This window comes from Aegilops tauschii, chromosome 6 (genome assembly GCF_002575655.3).
Source record: "Aegilops tauschii subsp. strangulata cultivar AL8/78 chromosome 6, Aet v6.0, whole genome shotgun sequence".
NCBI classification, from domain to species: Eukaryota; Viridiplantae; Streptophyta; class Magnoliopsida; order Poales; family Poaceae; genus Aegilops; species Aegilops tauschii.
In genome coordinates this window covers 352,296,633-352,311,719 of record NC_053040.3, presented here as the reverse complement: position 1 = coordinate 352,311,719, position 15,087 = coordinate 352,296,633, and the positions used below count along the sequence as shown (strand labels likewise).

The following is a 15,087-nucleotide window of genomic DNA, read 5'->3' as shown; positions in this document are numbered from 1 at the left end:
ACCCTCAGAGGCATAGTCGCAATGATCTTCCAGAAGACGTTGCAGAAGAAGAGACCAAGGCTCTTTTAAACGAGAGCTTGGCAGACTGCGGAAGGACCGGGTTAGCCCCCTTCTGCAAGACCAACCCAGCCCCAGCGGTAAGCCGCTGACTTTAACTTATTATCCTTTTCTGCATATAACCTTCATCTGAATCGTTGTAAGAATTCACCATTGTATCTTTCAGGCTGATGATAAGTTCTGGCGGGTCAAATATGACCATGAGGCGGCCAAGAAGACCAGGAAGGCGAAGAAAGCCGCCAAGAAAGCCGCCCCTCGCAAAAAAGGAAGCAGACCTACTGCTTCGGAGCTGATGCAATTAAGCGACAGCTCCGAGTCAGAGGTAACCCCTAAGCCTTTAAATTCTTGCTGTATTGGTTGTTTGTTGCTGTCCGCCTTATCAACACTTGCTCATTGACAGGATGACACCGGCGCCAGTAACCCGGTGGTTGAAGAGGTAATGTCACTTTCCTCCGACTCGGAGCCCTTGCCACAGCTGAAAGTCCGAAGGGTAACCCGGAAAGTAAGCTTTTCACATCCTTTAGCTTACCAAGACCCTCAATTTATTTTGAAGCGACAGGTTCATGAAAGCCGGCGTCACACCCGGACCAATAAGGACACCGATCTCTCCGCCGGGTTACCCAACGCAACAAGGAAGCGTCGAACTGAGGTTTTTTCTCACTTGTACCCTTTTCACCCGTTGGCGGGCGTTATCCGTCAGCTCTCTAGTTACCAGGAGACCTCCCCCTCTTCGGGTGACTCCATGCAATCAAATCTGCCGGCTTTCAAGACCGCACCCGGGTAACAACAAGCATCTTATGCTGTTCAGATCTTTATTCATATTCTTTGTACCAACCTTTGTTGTTCTTTCAGTGCCCAGGCAAAGCTCACCAAGAGGGTGAAGAAAACCAAGGCGGCCGGAGTGCCGGACCTGCCTGAGCCGGCGGCGACAGTCCAAGAACCGCTAGCTGCCTCCGCCCCCGAAGCCACCACTCCAATGGACACGGCGCCTGAAGCCACTGCCCCAACTACCAAGGCAACAACCGAAGCTTCGGTTAACCCGGAGGCCTCCGGCTCAGCTCCGCCAGCAGACGACCCGGACGTGGTAATCACCCGGACGGAGTTCGTTGAGCCGGGGAGACCAACCGTGTTGGCCAAATGCTCCGCGAAGGGGGAGTTGCTGCAGCCCCACCGGGTGAACTTGGACCTCTCCGACTACACCAACTTGAGCATTGGAGAGCTCGTCTCTGGCTACATCAGCCAGGTGCACAAGAGCCGGGACGCGGAGGTCGCCATGGTAAACCAGATCCAACAAAAATCTGAGGTATTCTTCTGCTGTCTTCTTACTTACCGCATAAATACCTTTGCCATGCTAGCCCCCAAGTCGATAACTTATGATTGAATATGTTGTAGACTTAGGTTCCGGCTTACGCAATTGAGCCGGCAGTATGTAGATAGATACGTTCAATATGCATTAGCCCCCAAGTGCCAAGTGTCTTTGCTTGGAAAACGCTTGGGACTTACATAATAACTGTTAATAACCCGGAAATTTACACAGGCTGTGGGCAAGAAGCTAGAGGCGGACCTTGCGGATCTCAAGAGCCGGCTGAAAATGCAGGAGATGGAGACCCGGAAGGCAAACGCCAAGTTTGTATCTAGCATCGCCACTCAAGAAAAGCTGAAGACCGAGTTTGATGCTGAGCGAAAAGCCTGGGCCGAAGAGAAGGCCGCACTGGTGACCCGGGTGGAACAGGCGGAGAAGGCTCTCTCTGAGAAGACCGCCGAGCTCTCCGGCCTAAAGCGCCAGGTTTCCCAAATGGTGGCCGCCATCTTCGGTAAGTCGCCTCACCGGCTTTCATCAATGTTGGAATGTTTATATCTCATTATTCATCCTTGCCACCAGCTTACTTGATTCTGTTAAACAGGCCCCAGAAGTGCCAACCTCAACCAGAGTGTGGTCACCAAGCTAAAGGCCGTGTATACCCTGGTGGAACAGCTCTACACCGGGTCACAGCGTGCCTTAGCTGTGGTGGCCCTATCCAACGAGGTGCCAACTCACCTGGCCGAAGTCCTGCGCCGGCTCGCCGTTCTGCCTCAGCGGATCCAAGAGCTGCGACGGGCCTCTGTGAGAGCCGGAGCAATCGCCGCGCTGAGCCGGGCCAAGGCATTCCTGCCGGAGCTAGACCCGGCAGACATCGCCCTGGGTTATCCAAGCCTGAAGGAAGACGGCTCAGCTTTTGACCAGAAGGATTTCGCAGCCTGCGTGAAGGCGGTACGCCCGGTGGCCACCCTTATCGGGAATGACACGGATCTGACCAAGTATCAGCCGGGTTATGATGCGGAGAATTAGAGGATTCCAACCCCTCGCTATGATGCCCTCAACCTGATCCCTCCTGCTCGTCAGCACACCTTTGCCCCGGAGATTGACCCGGCCGGGTTAATTGACGAGGAAGCCCAATTCGAAGCTCTCAGCGGCATCGACTGGAAGTCATCAAACTTCCAGGTCTTGGGATCAGCCGGAGGAGAAGACAGGAATGAGCCGGAGACTTCAACTCAGCGGGCATCGTGACTCGGCTGGCGATTTACCAAACAATGCTCCACCCGTTTTTAGACTTGATGAGTTTTTGTAATAGAGTAGGTGCAACAGTTCATCTCTGCCGTGCCATCGTGCACGTATTGAATGCGAAAGTCCTTTGAAGTTGTCTCTTTGATGTTTCTCCGGGTTATAACCATCCCTTTGTTTTTCTCAACCTCAAAGAGGTGCCTTTAAGTATCCTGCATAGAAAGGCAAATCACAAGTCTCAAGGCGGCTTACCGCCCTGAGAGTCAGGTGCTTTGGATAGATAACCCGGAATATGAATCAAAAAAGACTGGTCCTCCATGATATCCTTAACACAGCCGTAATAACACACTTAGCGGCCTGTAAGCATACTTCCGGTTTAAATAACCCGGGTAACCAGGTTGGTATCTTAACTCCGATTTACCTGTTGTAATGACACCCATGGCGTTCAACGAACACTGTAAACCAAAGTTAAGCCAGTAAAGTGAGACCCGGCCGTACACACCTTGACATAATCAGAGTAAACTTGTGATAAAGCAGAGGAACTTAGGGGCTTCCGGTTCGAATACGACCAGAGACCCGGCCCAAAGGGGTTAAGCCAAGATTCGGATACGATCATATAGCCCCCAATGGGTGTGGCGATGCCAATCAAGAGGGTACCGACAGCTATGTTCTCTTTGGTTCGAATACGACCCATGTTTGAACAGGAAGCCCCCAAGTGAATTTTAGAATTGTTTAACGACGCTGATTCGAATACGATCCACGTCGGTTCTCAGAGGGGTTAAACTATGATTCAAATATGACCAAAGGTAACCTCCCAATGAGCTCGGCACTTTGCCAATCAAATGGGTATCGACAGCTATGTTCTCTTTGGTTCGAATACGACCCATGTGTGAACAGGAAGCCCCCAAGAGACTTTACCGCTTACGGCTAGATTCGAATACGATCATAAGCCGGATCCTCCTTTAAGTCATCATGTAAACAACACGCACATATTTGGAGGAGAAAAAAGGACAGAGGTCCTGCTTTATTGCTTATCATAATATATACATGGCTGAGAGAAATATGTACACCACGAGAGCCGGTGGCTCAAGTGTAGTAAGGCCGAAGCTGAGCTATGTTCCACGGCCGACGGGTCTCTTCCTCTGACTTACGTGAATCTTTGTGCTCCCGAATGTCAATGAGGTAATATGACCCGTTGTGCAAGTTCTTGCTGACCACAAAGGGCCCTTCCGAAGGCGGGGATAACTTGTGTGCATCTGTTTGATCCTGGATGAGCCGGAGCACAAGGTCGCCTTCCTGGAAGACCCGGGATTTGACCCGGCGGCTATGATAACGACGCAGGTCTTGTTGGTAAATCGCTGAACGGGCTGCTGCCACATCACGCTGTTCGTCCAACAAGTCAAGAGCATCTTGACGCGCCTGTTCATTATCCGTCTCAACGTAAGCCGCCACGCGAGGTGAGTTGTGACGGATGTCACTAGGAAGGACTGCTTCTGCTCCATAAACCATGAAGAAAGGCGTGAAGCCTGTAGACCTGTTAGGAGTAGTGTTGATACTCCATAAGATGGACGACAACTCCTCCACCCAACAACTCGGCGTCCGCTGCAAAGGGACCAAAAGCCGGGGCTTGATGCCCTTCAGAATCTCCTGATTAGCTCTCTCAGCTTGACCATTGGATTGAGGATGAGCCACTGAAGAAACATCAAGTCGGATATGCTCTCGTTGACAAAACTCTTCCATGGCGCCCTTGGAGAGATTGGTGCCATTGTCAGTTATAATGTTGTGCGGAAAGCCAAAGCGGAAAATCACCTTTTTCATAAATTGAACCGCCGTGGCTGCATCGCACTTGCTAACTGGCTCAGCTTCCACCCACTTTGTGAATTTATCAACTGCCACCAAGAGGTGGGTCTTCTTATCCTTGGACCTTTTAAAAGGACCAACCATATCAAGCCCCCAGACCGCAAAGGGCCAAGTGATTGGAATCATCCTCAGCTCCTGAGCCGGCACATGAGCCCGTCGTGAGAACCTCTGGCAACCATCACATTTACTGACCAAGTCCTCTGCATCAGCATGAGCCGTCAACCAATAAAAACCATGACGGAAAGCTTTGGCCACAAGGGACTTTGAGCCGGCATGATGACCACAATCCCCTTCATGGATCTCACGCAAGATCTCTTGACCTTCCTCAGGGGAGACAGAACGCTGAAATGCTCCTGTAACACTTGATGATGCAACTCGCCATCGATAACGATCATTGACTTAGCCCGCCGGGTTATTTGCCTGGCCAAAGTTTCATCCTCAGGCAACTCTCCCTGGGTTATATAAGCCAGATATGGCATTGTCCAGTCTGGTATGACCTGAAGAGCCGCCACCAGACGTGCCTCCGGGTCAGGGATAGCCAAGTCTTCCTCTGTAGGCAACTTAACCGAAGGGTTACACAGGACGTCCAGGAAAGTGTTAGGCGGCACCGGCTTTCGCTGAGAGCCCAGCCGGCTTAGAGCATCAGCCGCCTCGTTCTTCCTGCGATCAATGTGCTCCACTTGGTAGCCCTGAAAGTGCCCAGCAATGGCATCAACCTCGCGGCGATAAGCCACCATGAGAGGATCCTTAGAATCCCACTTGCCTGATACTTGTTGAGCCACCAAGTCTGAGTCACCAAAGCACCTTACCCGGCTCAAGCTCATCTCCTTAGCCATCCGAAGACCGTGGAGCAGGGCCTCGTACTCAGCCGCGTTGTTAGTGCAAGGAAACATCAACTGTAGCACATAATGGAACTTGTCACCTTTAGGGGATGCCAATACAACGCCAGCCCCCGAGCCCTCCAACTGCTTGGACCCATCGAAATGAATAGTCCAATACGTGTTATCCGGCTTTTGCTCGGGCACTTGTGACTCTGTCCAATCGTTGATGAAATCCACCAAGGCCTGAGACTTAACAGCAGTGCGTGGCACATATTTGAGACCATGAGGTCCAAGTTCTATGGCCCACTTAGCAATTCTCCCTGTGGCCTCTCTGTTTTGAATGATATCACCAAGGGGGGCAGAACTGACCACAGTGATGGGATGACCCTGAAAATAATGCTTAAGTTTCCGGCTTGCCATGAACACACCATATACCAGCTTCTGCCAATGCGGGTACCGCTGCTTGGACTCAATGAGCACTTCGCTGACATAATAAACCGGCCGCTGAACCGGGTGCTCCTTACCCTCCTCCTTGCGCTCCACCACGATAGCCACACTGACGGCTCGTGCGTTTGCCGCCACATACAATAATAAGGGTTCCTTATCAACTGGAGCAGCAAGGACTGGAGGCTCTGCCAGCTGCTTCTTCAAATCCTCAAAGGCGGTATTAGCTGCATCATTCCAGACAAAGTTATCAGTTTTCTTCATCAACTGATATAAGGGCATGGCCTTCTCACCCAAACGGCTTATAAACCGGCTTAAAGCAGCGATGCGACCCGCCAGACGCTAAACGTCATTTACACACGCCGGCTTAGCCAGAGAGGTGATAGCCTTGATCTTCTCCGGGTTAGCCTCAATGCCTCTGTCAGAAACCAAAAAGCCCAAGAGTTTGCCTGCGGGAACACCAAAGACACACTTGGCCGGGTTAAGCATCATCTTATAGACCCGGAGATTATCAAAGGTCTCCTTTAAATCATCTATCAGGGTTTCCTCTTTTATGGACTTAACCACAATGTCGTCCACGTAAGCGTGAACATTGCGCCCAATCTGCTTATGAAGACTGTTTTGTACACAACGCTGGTAAGTCGCCTGTGCACACTTGAGCCCAAAGGGCATAGACACATAGCAGAACGCTCCAAAGGGAGTGATGAACGCCGTCTTCTCCTGGTCCTTAACTGCCATCTTAATCTGATGATAACAAGAATAAGCATCCAAGAAACTTAAGCGTGCACAACCTGCCGTAGCATCAATGATTTGATCAATACGGGGGAGGGCAAAAGGATCAGCCGGACACGCCTTGTTCAAGTCCATGTAGTCCACACACATCCGCCAGGTGCCATTCTTCTTGAGTACTAGCACCGGGTTAGCTAACCACTCTGGGTGAAAGACTTCAACGATAAACCCGGCCGCCAAGAGCTGGGCCACTTCTTCCCCAATGGCTTTCCGCCTCTCTTCATTAAACCGCCGAAGGAACTGTCTGACCGTCTTAAATTTCGGATCAACATTGAGAGTATGCTCAGCGAGTTCTCTAGGTACACCTGGCATGTCAGAAGGTTCCCATGCGAAGATGTCCCTATTCTCACGGATGAACTCGATGAGCGCGCTTCCCTATTTTGGATCCAGATTGGCACTGATGCTAAACTGCTGAGATGAATCTCCTGGAACAAAATCAACAAGCTTAGTTTCATCAGCCGACTTAAATTTCATCGCCGGCTCAGTCTCCGTAGTCGGCTTTTTCAGAGAGGTCATATCTGTTGGGTCAACATTGTCTTTGTAAAACTTCAACTCCTCTGTAGCACAAACAGACTCTGCATAAGCCGCATCGCCTTCCTCACACTCCAGAGCCACTTTCCGGCTACCGTGAACCGTAATAGTCCCATTGTGACCCGGCATCTTGAGGTGTAAGTACACATAACACGGTCGTGCCATGAACTTGGCGTAAGCCGGCCGCCCAAATATAGCATGATATGGACTTCTTATCTTGACCACCTCAAAGGTTAACTTCTCCACCCTGTAGTTGTTCTCATCACCAAAAGCCACTTCCAATTCGATCTTGCCGACTGGATAAGCCGACTTACCAGGTACCACACCATGGAAGATAGTGTTTGACTGGCTGAGGTTCTTATCAACCAACCCCATACGGGGAAAAGTCTCATAATAGAGGATGTTGATGCTGCTGCCTCCATCCATGAGCACCTTTGTGAACTTGTATCCTCCCACTTGAGGAGCCACTACTAAGGCCAAGTGGCCCGGGTTATACACCCAGGGAGGGTGATCCTCCCTGCTCCACACTATAGGCTGTTCAGACCACCGCAAGTAGCGTGGGACCGCCGGCTCAACGGCATTCACAGCCCTCTTGTGAAGCTTCTGATCTCGCTTGCATAGACTAGTGGTAAACACATGATACTGTCCACCACTAAGCTGCTTTGGATTGGTCTGATAACCCCCCTGCTGCTGTTGATGACCCTGGCCAGACTGTTGATTAAAGCCCCCTTGACCGTTCTGAGGACCGGAATTTGAGCCGCCGCCCGGGCCATGAAAACCGCCAGCGCCTGAGCCGCCGCCCGGGCCATTGTAATTTTTAAAGGCCTTCATGATTGTGCAATCCTTCCACAGATGAGTCGTTGGCTTCTCTCTAGAGCCATGCCTTGGACAAGGTTCATTCAACAGCTGCTCCAGCGTCGGACCTGACCCGCCGCCTCGGGGAGGGGGCCTCCCCTTGCGTCGCTGGTTATTACCTTGGGAGTTGGCGTTGGCTACAAACTCTAGGCTGCCATCGGCCTTGCGCTTGCCTCCTCCTTGGTTCCCCGGGTTAAACTGAGGACCCTTGCCATTGCCGTTCTTCTTTCCCTTCCCTGTCCTTTAATCATCTGAAGGGGGATCCTTGGTACCATCAGAATCGGCGTACTTAACAAGAGCTGCCATTAGTGTACCCATATCACTGCAGTCGCGCTTAAGCCGCCCGAGTTTCATCTTTAGGGGCACAAAACGATAGTTCTGCTCCAGCATTAAGACTGCAGAACCGGCATCCATCTTATCTGATGAATGTATGATCTCCTTAACCCGGCGAACCCAATGTGTCGTGGACTCACCCTCCTGCTGCTTACAGTTAGTCAAATCCACAATTGACATAGACTGCCTACAGGTATCTTTGAAGTTTTGGATGAACCGGGCTTTCAGCTCAGCCCAAGACCCAATGGAATTCGGTGGTAGCCCTTTCAACCAAGTGCGGGCAGTTCCATCTAACATCATGGTGAAATACTTGGCCATGGCCGCCTCACTGACCTCCAGCAGCTCCATAGCCATCTCATAACTCTCGATCCAGGCTGCGGGTTGTAAGTCAGCTGTGTAATTAGGCACCTTTCTAGGGCCTTTGAAGTCCTTGGGTAGACGCTCATTACGGATAGCTGGCACTAAACAAGGGACGCCCCCGGTCCTGGTAGGGATACCCACGTCGACGGAGGTCGTCGGATAAGCCGGGGGGGTCTGATAAGCCGTCAACTGAGGCACTTGCTCCGCCTCTTGCCGTGCTTTGTCCTGGTCTGCCACATGAAAGGCTCCGTTATAAGCTGGGCCGTGGCCAGGGGGCGGGTCGTGGCGTCGGACGTTACTTGAGCCGGTCGCTGAGACCATGTGCCTGCTGTAACTCGGGCTCTGACCCAGACGAGGGGTCGAGTGGATCCTATCCCGGCTGTAGGAGTACGCCTCCTGCTGCGCCAGTGCCGTCTGAAGGAGTTCCCTGACCCGGCGGGTTTCAATAGCCGTCGGAGAGTCGCCGTCAACTGGGAGAGCCGCCAGCCGTGCTGCCGCAGCGACCATGTTCTCCAGCGGGTTATTATAATGACCCGGGGGTATTGGCACGTACTGAGGCGGGGCAGGGGCACCTGGGGAGGTCCCATCACCTGTGGCTGAATAGGGGTTCCGGACCCGGGCACTATGACCCCTGGCGGGTTACTAGACCCTGCACCTGGCGTGTTGAAGAGGTTGCGTGGATCGTAAACCGGAGGGAGTCGAGATTGGGCCTTTTGATGCCTCCTTCTCAGGACCTCATTGGCCGCGTTCTGATCCATCGTGAGTTGGAAAGACTGCGCCTGGATCAGCTGAGTTCGGGCATCGAGAGCCGCCCTCTCCGCAGCCAGCCTGATCCCTTCCGCTGCAAGATCCTCCTTAGCTTTCATTAGATCCAATTTTAACTGCGCCACCTCCGCATCATGCTGAGCTTGATCCGCCGGGTCAACCATGGCAGTTAACAGGGCCGTCATCTTGTCCGTGAGATCCATTAGCACCTAAGCCGGAGAAGGCACCGGGTTTCCTGCTCCAGCAGCGGGGTTCTGAACAGGCTGCGCACCAGCCATAAAAACTCCAACCTGACTTGGCGGCTCAAAAAGGTCCGGAATACTGTCACCATCGGAACAACCCATGAGCCTGCCATCTTGAAGTTGGTACAACGAGTTTGACTCATCGGTGGCCGACTCGCCGTCAGAGCCGGCGGCCGTCTCATCACCAGATCTAGATCGATCGGAGAGTCCTCCATGGATACACCCCACAAAAGCATGCCTTAAGGCAGGCCGGGCCCGGGCGGGTCGCGCAAGCTGAGCCGTCTCGATGAGATCAGCGCAGAGACCCGGCTCAGGGCCCGGCTCACCAATCTTGCCAATGAAGACGTGAATTCCGCCGAAGGGGACCCGGTACCCGTACTCAATTGAGCCGGCGTCGGGGCCCCAGTTTGCATCGTCGATGTAGAGCTTGCCGCGACGACTCTTGGTCATCCGGCCCACAACGTATCCCTTGAGCCCTTCGAAGCTGCCCTTCAAGAACTCAAATCCACCGTGCGCTAGCCCCACGTTGGGCGCCAACTGTCGTGGAATTGTCACGGCAGATGTCCTCGAGCTAGGACTTAGTCGTGGAGCCATCGCAACTAGGAAGCTTGAAGGGGTTAATGCGGGACAAGGAACACGAGGGTTTATACTGGTTCGGCCCCTTACGGTGAAGGTAAAGCCTACGTCCAGTTTGAGGTGGTATTGATTAGGGTTATGATCACCAGGGAGCTAAACTGCTATGCCCGGCTCTCGATGATATTGTCCCCCCTAAACCGCTGCCGGGTCGTCCCTTTATATAGGGAGGTTGACGCCTAGCAGCCCTTAGAGTCCCGGCCGGCTCATAAGAGTGTCCGGCTCGGACTCTCAATCATACTTGCCTTACACTACAAGTTCTACCATAATAATGATTGTAACTACGGGCCTTAAGCCATATCCGGGTCTCAGCCCATCTCTGGCCCATCATCTTCAAACTTGGCTCCTGGATTCTGGCAATGACCACGCGAGTAACCCGGCCCCTCCTGGCGGGTGACTCTAAGGTCTATATCCTCAACAGTGGTCGTTACTATGTGTCTTTTCCTGATGATCAGTAGTGGAGCCCAGTTGGGACGATCGGGGATCTAGCATTTGGGGTTGTCTTATTTTCATCTGGATTTTGACCGTAGTCGGTCTATATGTTTGTATTTTGGATGATGTATGAATTATATTTATGTATTGTGTGAAGTGGCGATTGTAAGCCAACTCATTATCCCATTCTTGTTCATTACATGGGATTGTGTGAAGATGACCCTTCTTGCGACAAAACCACTATGCGGTTATGCCTCTAAGTCGTGCCTTGACACGTGGGAGATATAGCCGCATCGTGGGCGTTACAGTTCGACACTCTTACTTATCAAAAGGACTATGATAGATCCCCTACACTTGTGGGTCATCAGCTAGCAGGGGGAGTATTCATTTTTTTGTGCGTAATAAGGAAGCACTTCCTTGCGTGCAAAGATATAGCTTGTGGGTCCGAGCTGTCAGTGGCGGGAATGTTTTTTTCGTGAAATGCAGAGGCCCTTTCGGTTGGTCACATATGTCAGGTGGAGGAACCATTATTTTGCACGTAATAAGGAGGCATTTCCTTGTGTGCAACCGTGGACCTAGCTGTCAGCCTCTCCACGTACAGTCCACTTCCGAGGGATGTCGTTCGTTGACCACGTTGACCACGCCGCGCCGAGAGCACCGGGGCGGTGGATGACAGCGAGGCCTACGAAGGGAACGACATGGAGTCGGGGAAGACACGACAGTGGCTGCCCACACGGTGGGGAGTACGAGGGTTGACTGGTTCGGCTGCCGTCGCCAGAAAATAACAGGAGGTGTGGGTGAGTAGAGGGATAGCTAGGCCAGGGATGCGAGTATGGTGGGGCCGTGAGGCCTGCCCGGCAGCACAACCGGCCATGAGAGGCGGGAGCAGGCGGTTCTGCCGGCGCTGGTTTGTGCGGCTGGAGCAGGAAGATCAGAGACTGAAGAAGCGCGATTGCCGTTAGATTGACATCTAACGGTCTGACGCTGGTAGAGTCAATTGTTGACTAAGTTTCGTTTTTTGAGAAACCTTGTGTACGCATGAACTTAGTAGGACCACAAGTCAGCCTCCAAATCTGCGGCAGACAACATAGAGCCCATTTGCTATTTTTTAATAATTTGCAGCCCATTTGCTAATTCTTAAGTAATTTATTATAGCCCATTTTCTGCCCAGGACCACGGTCAAAAAGTTCAACCTTATTTTGCATATTTCGGTGGAGTCCGAACTGTTGTAATCCCGAAATGATAAACATTTTTTAAGAACTTATTGATTTGCCAAAAAATCATTTTGTTTTTGTAAGCAAACAAGACGTGGGACAATTGAGTTGGTTTAAGGGAAAACCAGTGGTAAAAAATCAGCGCTGGGAGGGAAAACAACAACAAAAATAAAGATGTAAATATGAAAAGGGAACTTTATGTATTTTCAATATAATGATACGTGTATATGAACTAGTAAAACTATAGGTAGAGATTAGAAAACGGAAGTGGGACATGGCGTTTCAAGAGGGAAATAGAACTGGGCTGTGTGTTTGATTCAGTAAAAAAACTGCCCGCGGATGTTGTAAGACAAAATATAACTAACGCTGGCGGGCCAGAGGCCAGTAGATACCTGCTGGATCTTTGTGCCCCGTTGTCGTCATGGGCTAGGCCTGTTAAAAACAAAACCAAGCCTGGGCAGTCTACAGCCCAGTTGAAACTTGCTCGACCTGAAAAAACAATATACCTGCTCAATAAACGAGAGAATTCTGCAAGTACAGACTGATAACTGGGATGCAGCAGGTATATTGTTTTTTCATTGTGATAATAAGTGAATGCACTTGTTTCGAAAAATTCGGAGAACTGGGAATTCAAACGGCAGGTGCTTATGCTACCCATCAAATAAAAATCAGGTGCTTGAAAATTCGTTTCGAAACAAATGATTCAGCTTTATATCCACGTCGACCCTTGGCATGATGGTTGGAAGCAAATGCCAAGTTCATACCGAAAGATCGTTAACAGCAATACCAACTTGTGGACGACAAGGTAGTACAAGTACCAATACCAAACTAACTTATAATCTTTTTAATCCTGGCCCTAGTGTTCGTCTGGTAGAAAATCTTGCAGAGGACCAGCTCCCGCTCCTTCTCTTGCTCCAGGTCCCCGAGGTGGTACTGGTGCATCACCCAGTTGGTCCTCTGCTAGTCGAAGTTCTTTTTTTTGCGGGAATGGTCGAAGTTCTTGTTGGTATGCAGCACCAAAACCTTTTGGCTGCCCGTCTGCCGACCATTGACCATCACCAGCAAGGTATTGCCGGTCTTGTGCCACATCGCGTGCATGCCACACTCTGACTGTATCTTGCGACGCGTCCATGTGCCCCTTTTGAACGCCCTGAAATTGCGCTGGAAGAAATGCTTGCTTAGGCCACTCAGTGTGATACCTGCAGTATTGTCGAATACATGTTTTAGTGTACGTAGTTGGTATTTTCATAACATCTTTGGCATGTTGCAGTCACTTGTTTCACTTTTTATTAACTGTCAAATTGTAATTGCTTCACTAGGTCCGCGTCTAAAAAGAAAAATAGAGCTATAAACAAAGGAATAGGTTTGTGCAAGTAGACGGCCGATCGGTGTCTTACCTGGAAGTTTCTTAGGATGGGTGTAGCATATACCGTGCTCACTATCGATGGTTGGTATGAACAAATCGATGAGAGTGTGAGATATCACACTGTCAGCACTCACTTTGGCCTCAAGGTGCTCGATCAGCTCCTGATCCGTGGGATCGAACTTGACGCCAGCCGGCAACACCGGCCAATCCTTCTTGGAGTTGCATCGGTTAATTCCAGTTATATGGTACTCAATGTATGATCAATCGACTGTTTCAAGTGAATGATGAAAGATTTCGACAGATAAGTTGTAGTACACCAAATCTGAAGTCCACAATACCTGAACACGCCGCCGGGATTCTTGTGTCACCTCACGCGCAGCGTGTTGTCACGTCAATTCAATGTGAGGACATGATGAATAATTTGACCGACGTATAGCAATACTGCTAATGTACTACTTACTAGTCGTATTTAGTGTCCCATTTTAACCATATGTTTAACTAATAAAATGTCAATGCATGTCACTGAAAATTATTCCATTGGAAACTATGTTCAAATACGAATAAAACGATATAATTTTTTGTGACATGCATTAACATTTAGTTAGTGAAATTGATGGTCAAAATTTGACACAAATTACGAAGGGGACCAGTAAACCAGGAGGGAGGTAGTAGTACGAGTAGCGCAATATACGGTATAGAGGACTAGTACAAATTTAGAAATAGGGTAAGAAGTTACAAGGCTGTGCGACAGACTTTGTAGGCTACATGAGTAATACAAAATATAATTCCCATTGGACAACACTTTCACCAACAAGTACACACTTGAAGCCTAATTGATATATATATATATATACATATATATATACCCTATTTATATATATATGGGTATATATGTGTGTGTGTGTGTGTGTGTGTGTGTATGGCTACAGCAGCAGGATACATGGCTCAGTCTAGATATCAGTACGAATCAAGTTGTGCATATTTGCTGTTGGCATGAACCACATCGCCGCATGTCGGGTTTGCAAAAGCCATCCATCGCATGGAAGCTTGATGCCTTTCACACACTGAAGATTATCTGGCAACAAGCTGTGCCGACGAATCTCTGGATATGGTGATTCATGAAACCCATGGTATGATGTGTAAACACAGTTCCCCCTGGCGAATGGAAGTTGCATAGCACGGTAATCATTGCCGGTGATATGATCGATGATTGGTTGGATGATCGGATAATTGAGCCCGAGGAACATGGAGTGGTTGTCAAGGCTGTAAACCCGCCTCCAGTTGAATACGCCTGGCCCAACGGAGCTGGGGTCTTTCTCGACACGAAGCAGCCATAGCCATCAATGTCACGAACACCCCAGGCATTGTACTGCGTGTGGTTTGATGAAATGGTTTGGTCAATTTGGTACGTGCAAATGAGCATCAAATGACCGCCGTCGACTGAACGAGCGATAAACCACCACCCATCGGCTGGTATGATTCCAGGCCCTGGAATCATGAAGGTCAGCGCATTTGCGTATGCTGCAATAATTCAAATTGGAGACCAAAAGGACAAAAATAAACAATCATGTTCAGAGTATGTGTGGAATTAAGATTATTATAACAGTGACACATATCATAGACTCGGAGAATTACAATGCCGTGGTCATAATCATACCCCAAGTTAAAAAAATAAGCCAATGGCTTTTATATTCTAGCAATATATCATGGTTCAAACATCATGTAACAATGAGAGGAAAACAGATATGACAGGGCCTACTCATATTCTACCATAGCACTTACTACATTTATCATATCAACTCTAAGCAATAACATGCGTTGTTATAAAAATCCTGGAAATGAG

At 49.9% G+C, this 15,087-nt stretch overlaps 1 pseudogene; it reads right to left on the bottom strand.

The window, feature by feature from the left end:
• Positions 1 to 1,909: 1,909 nt before the first annotated feature.
• Positions 1,910 to 15,087, bottom strand: part of LOC120965868 (NAC domain-containing protein 75-like) — a 28,595-nt pseudogene continuing 15,417 nt past the window's right edge.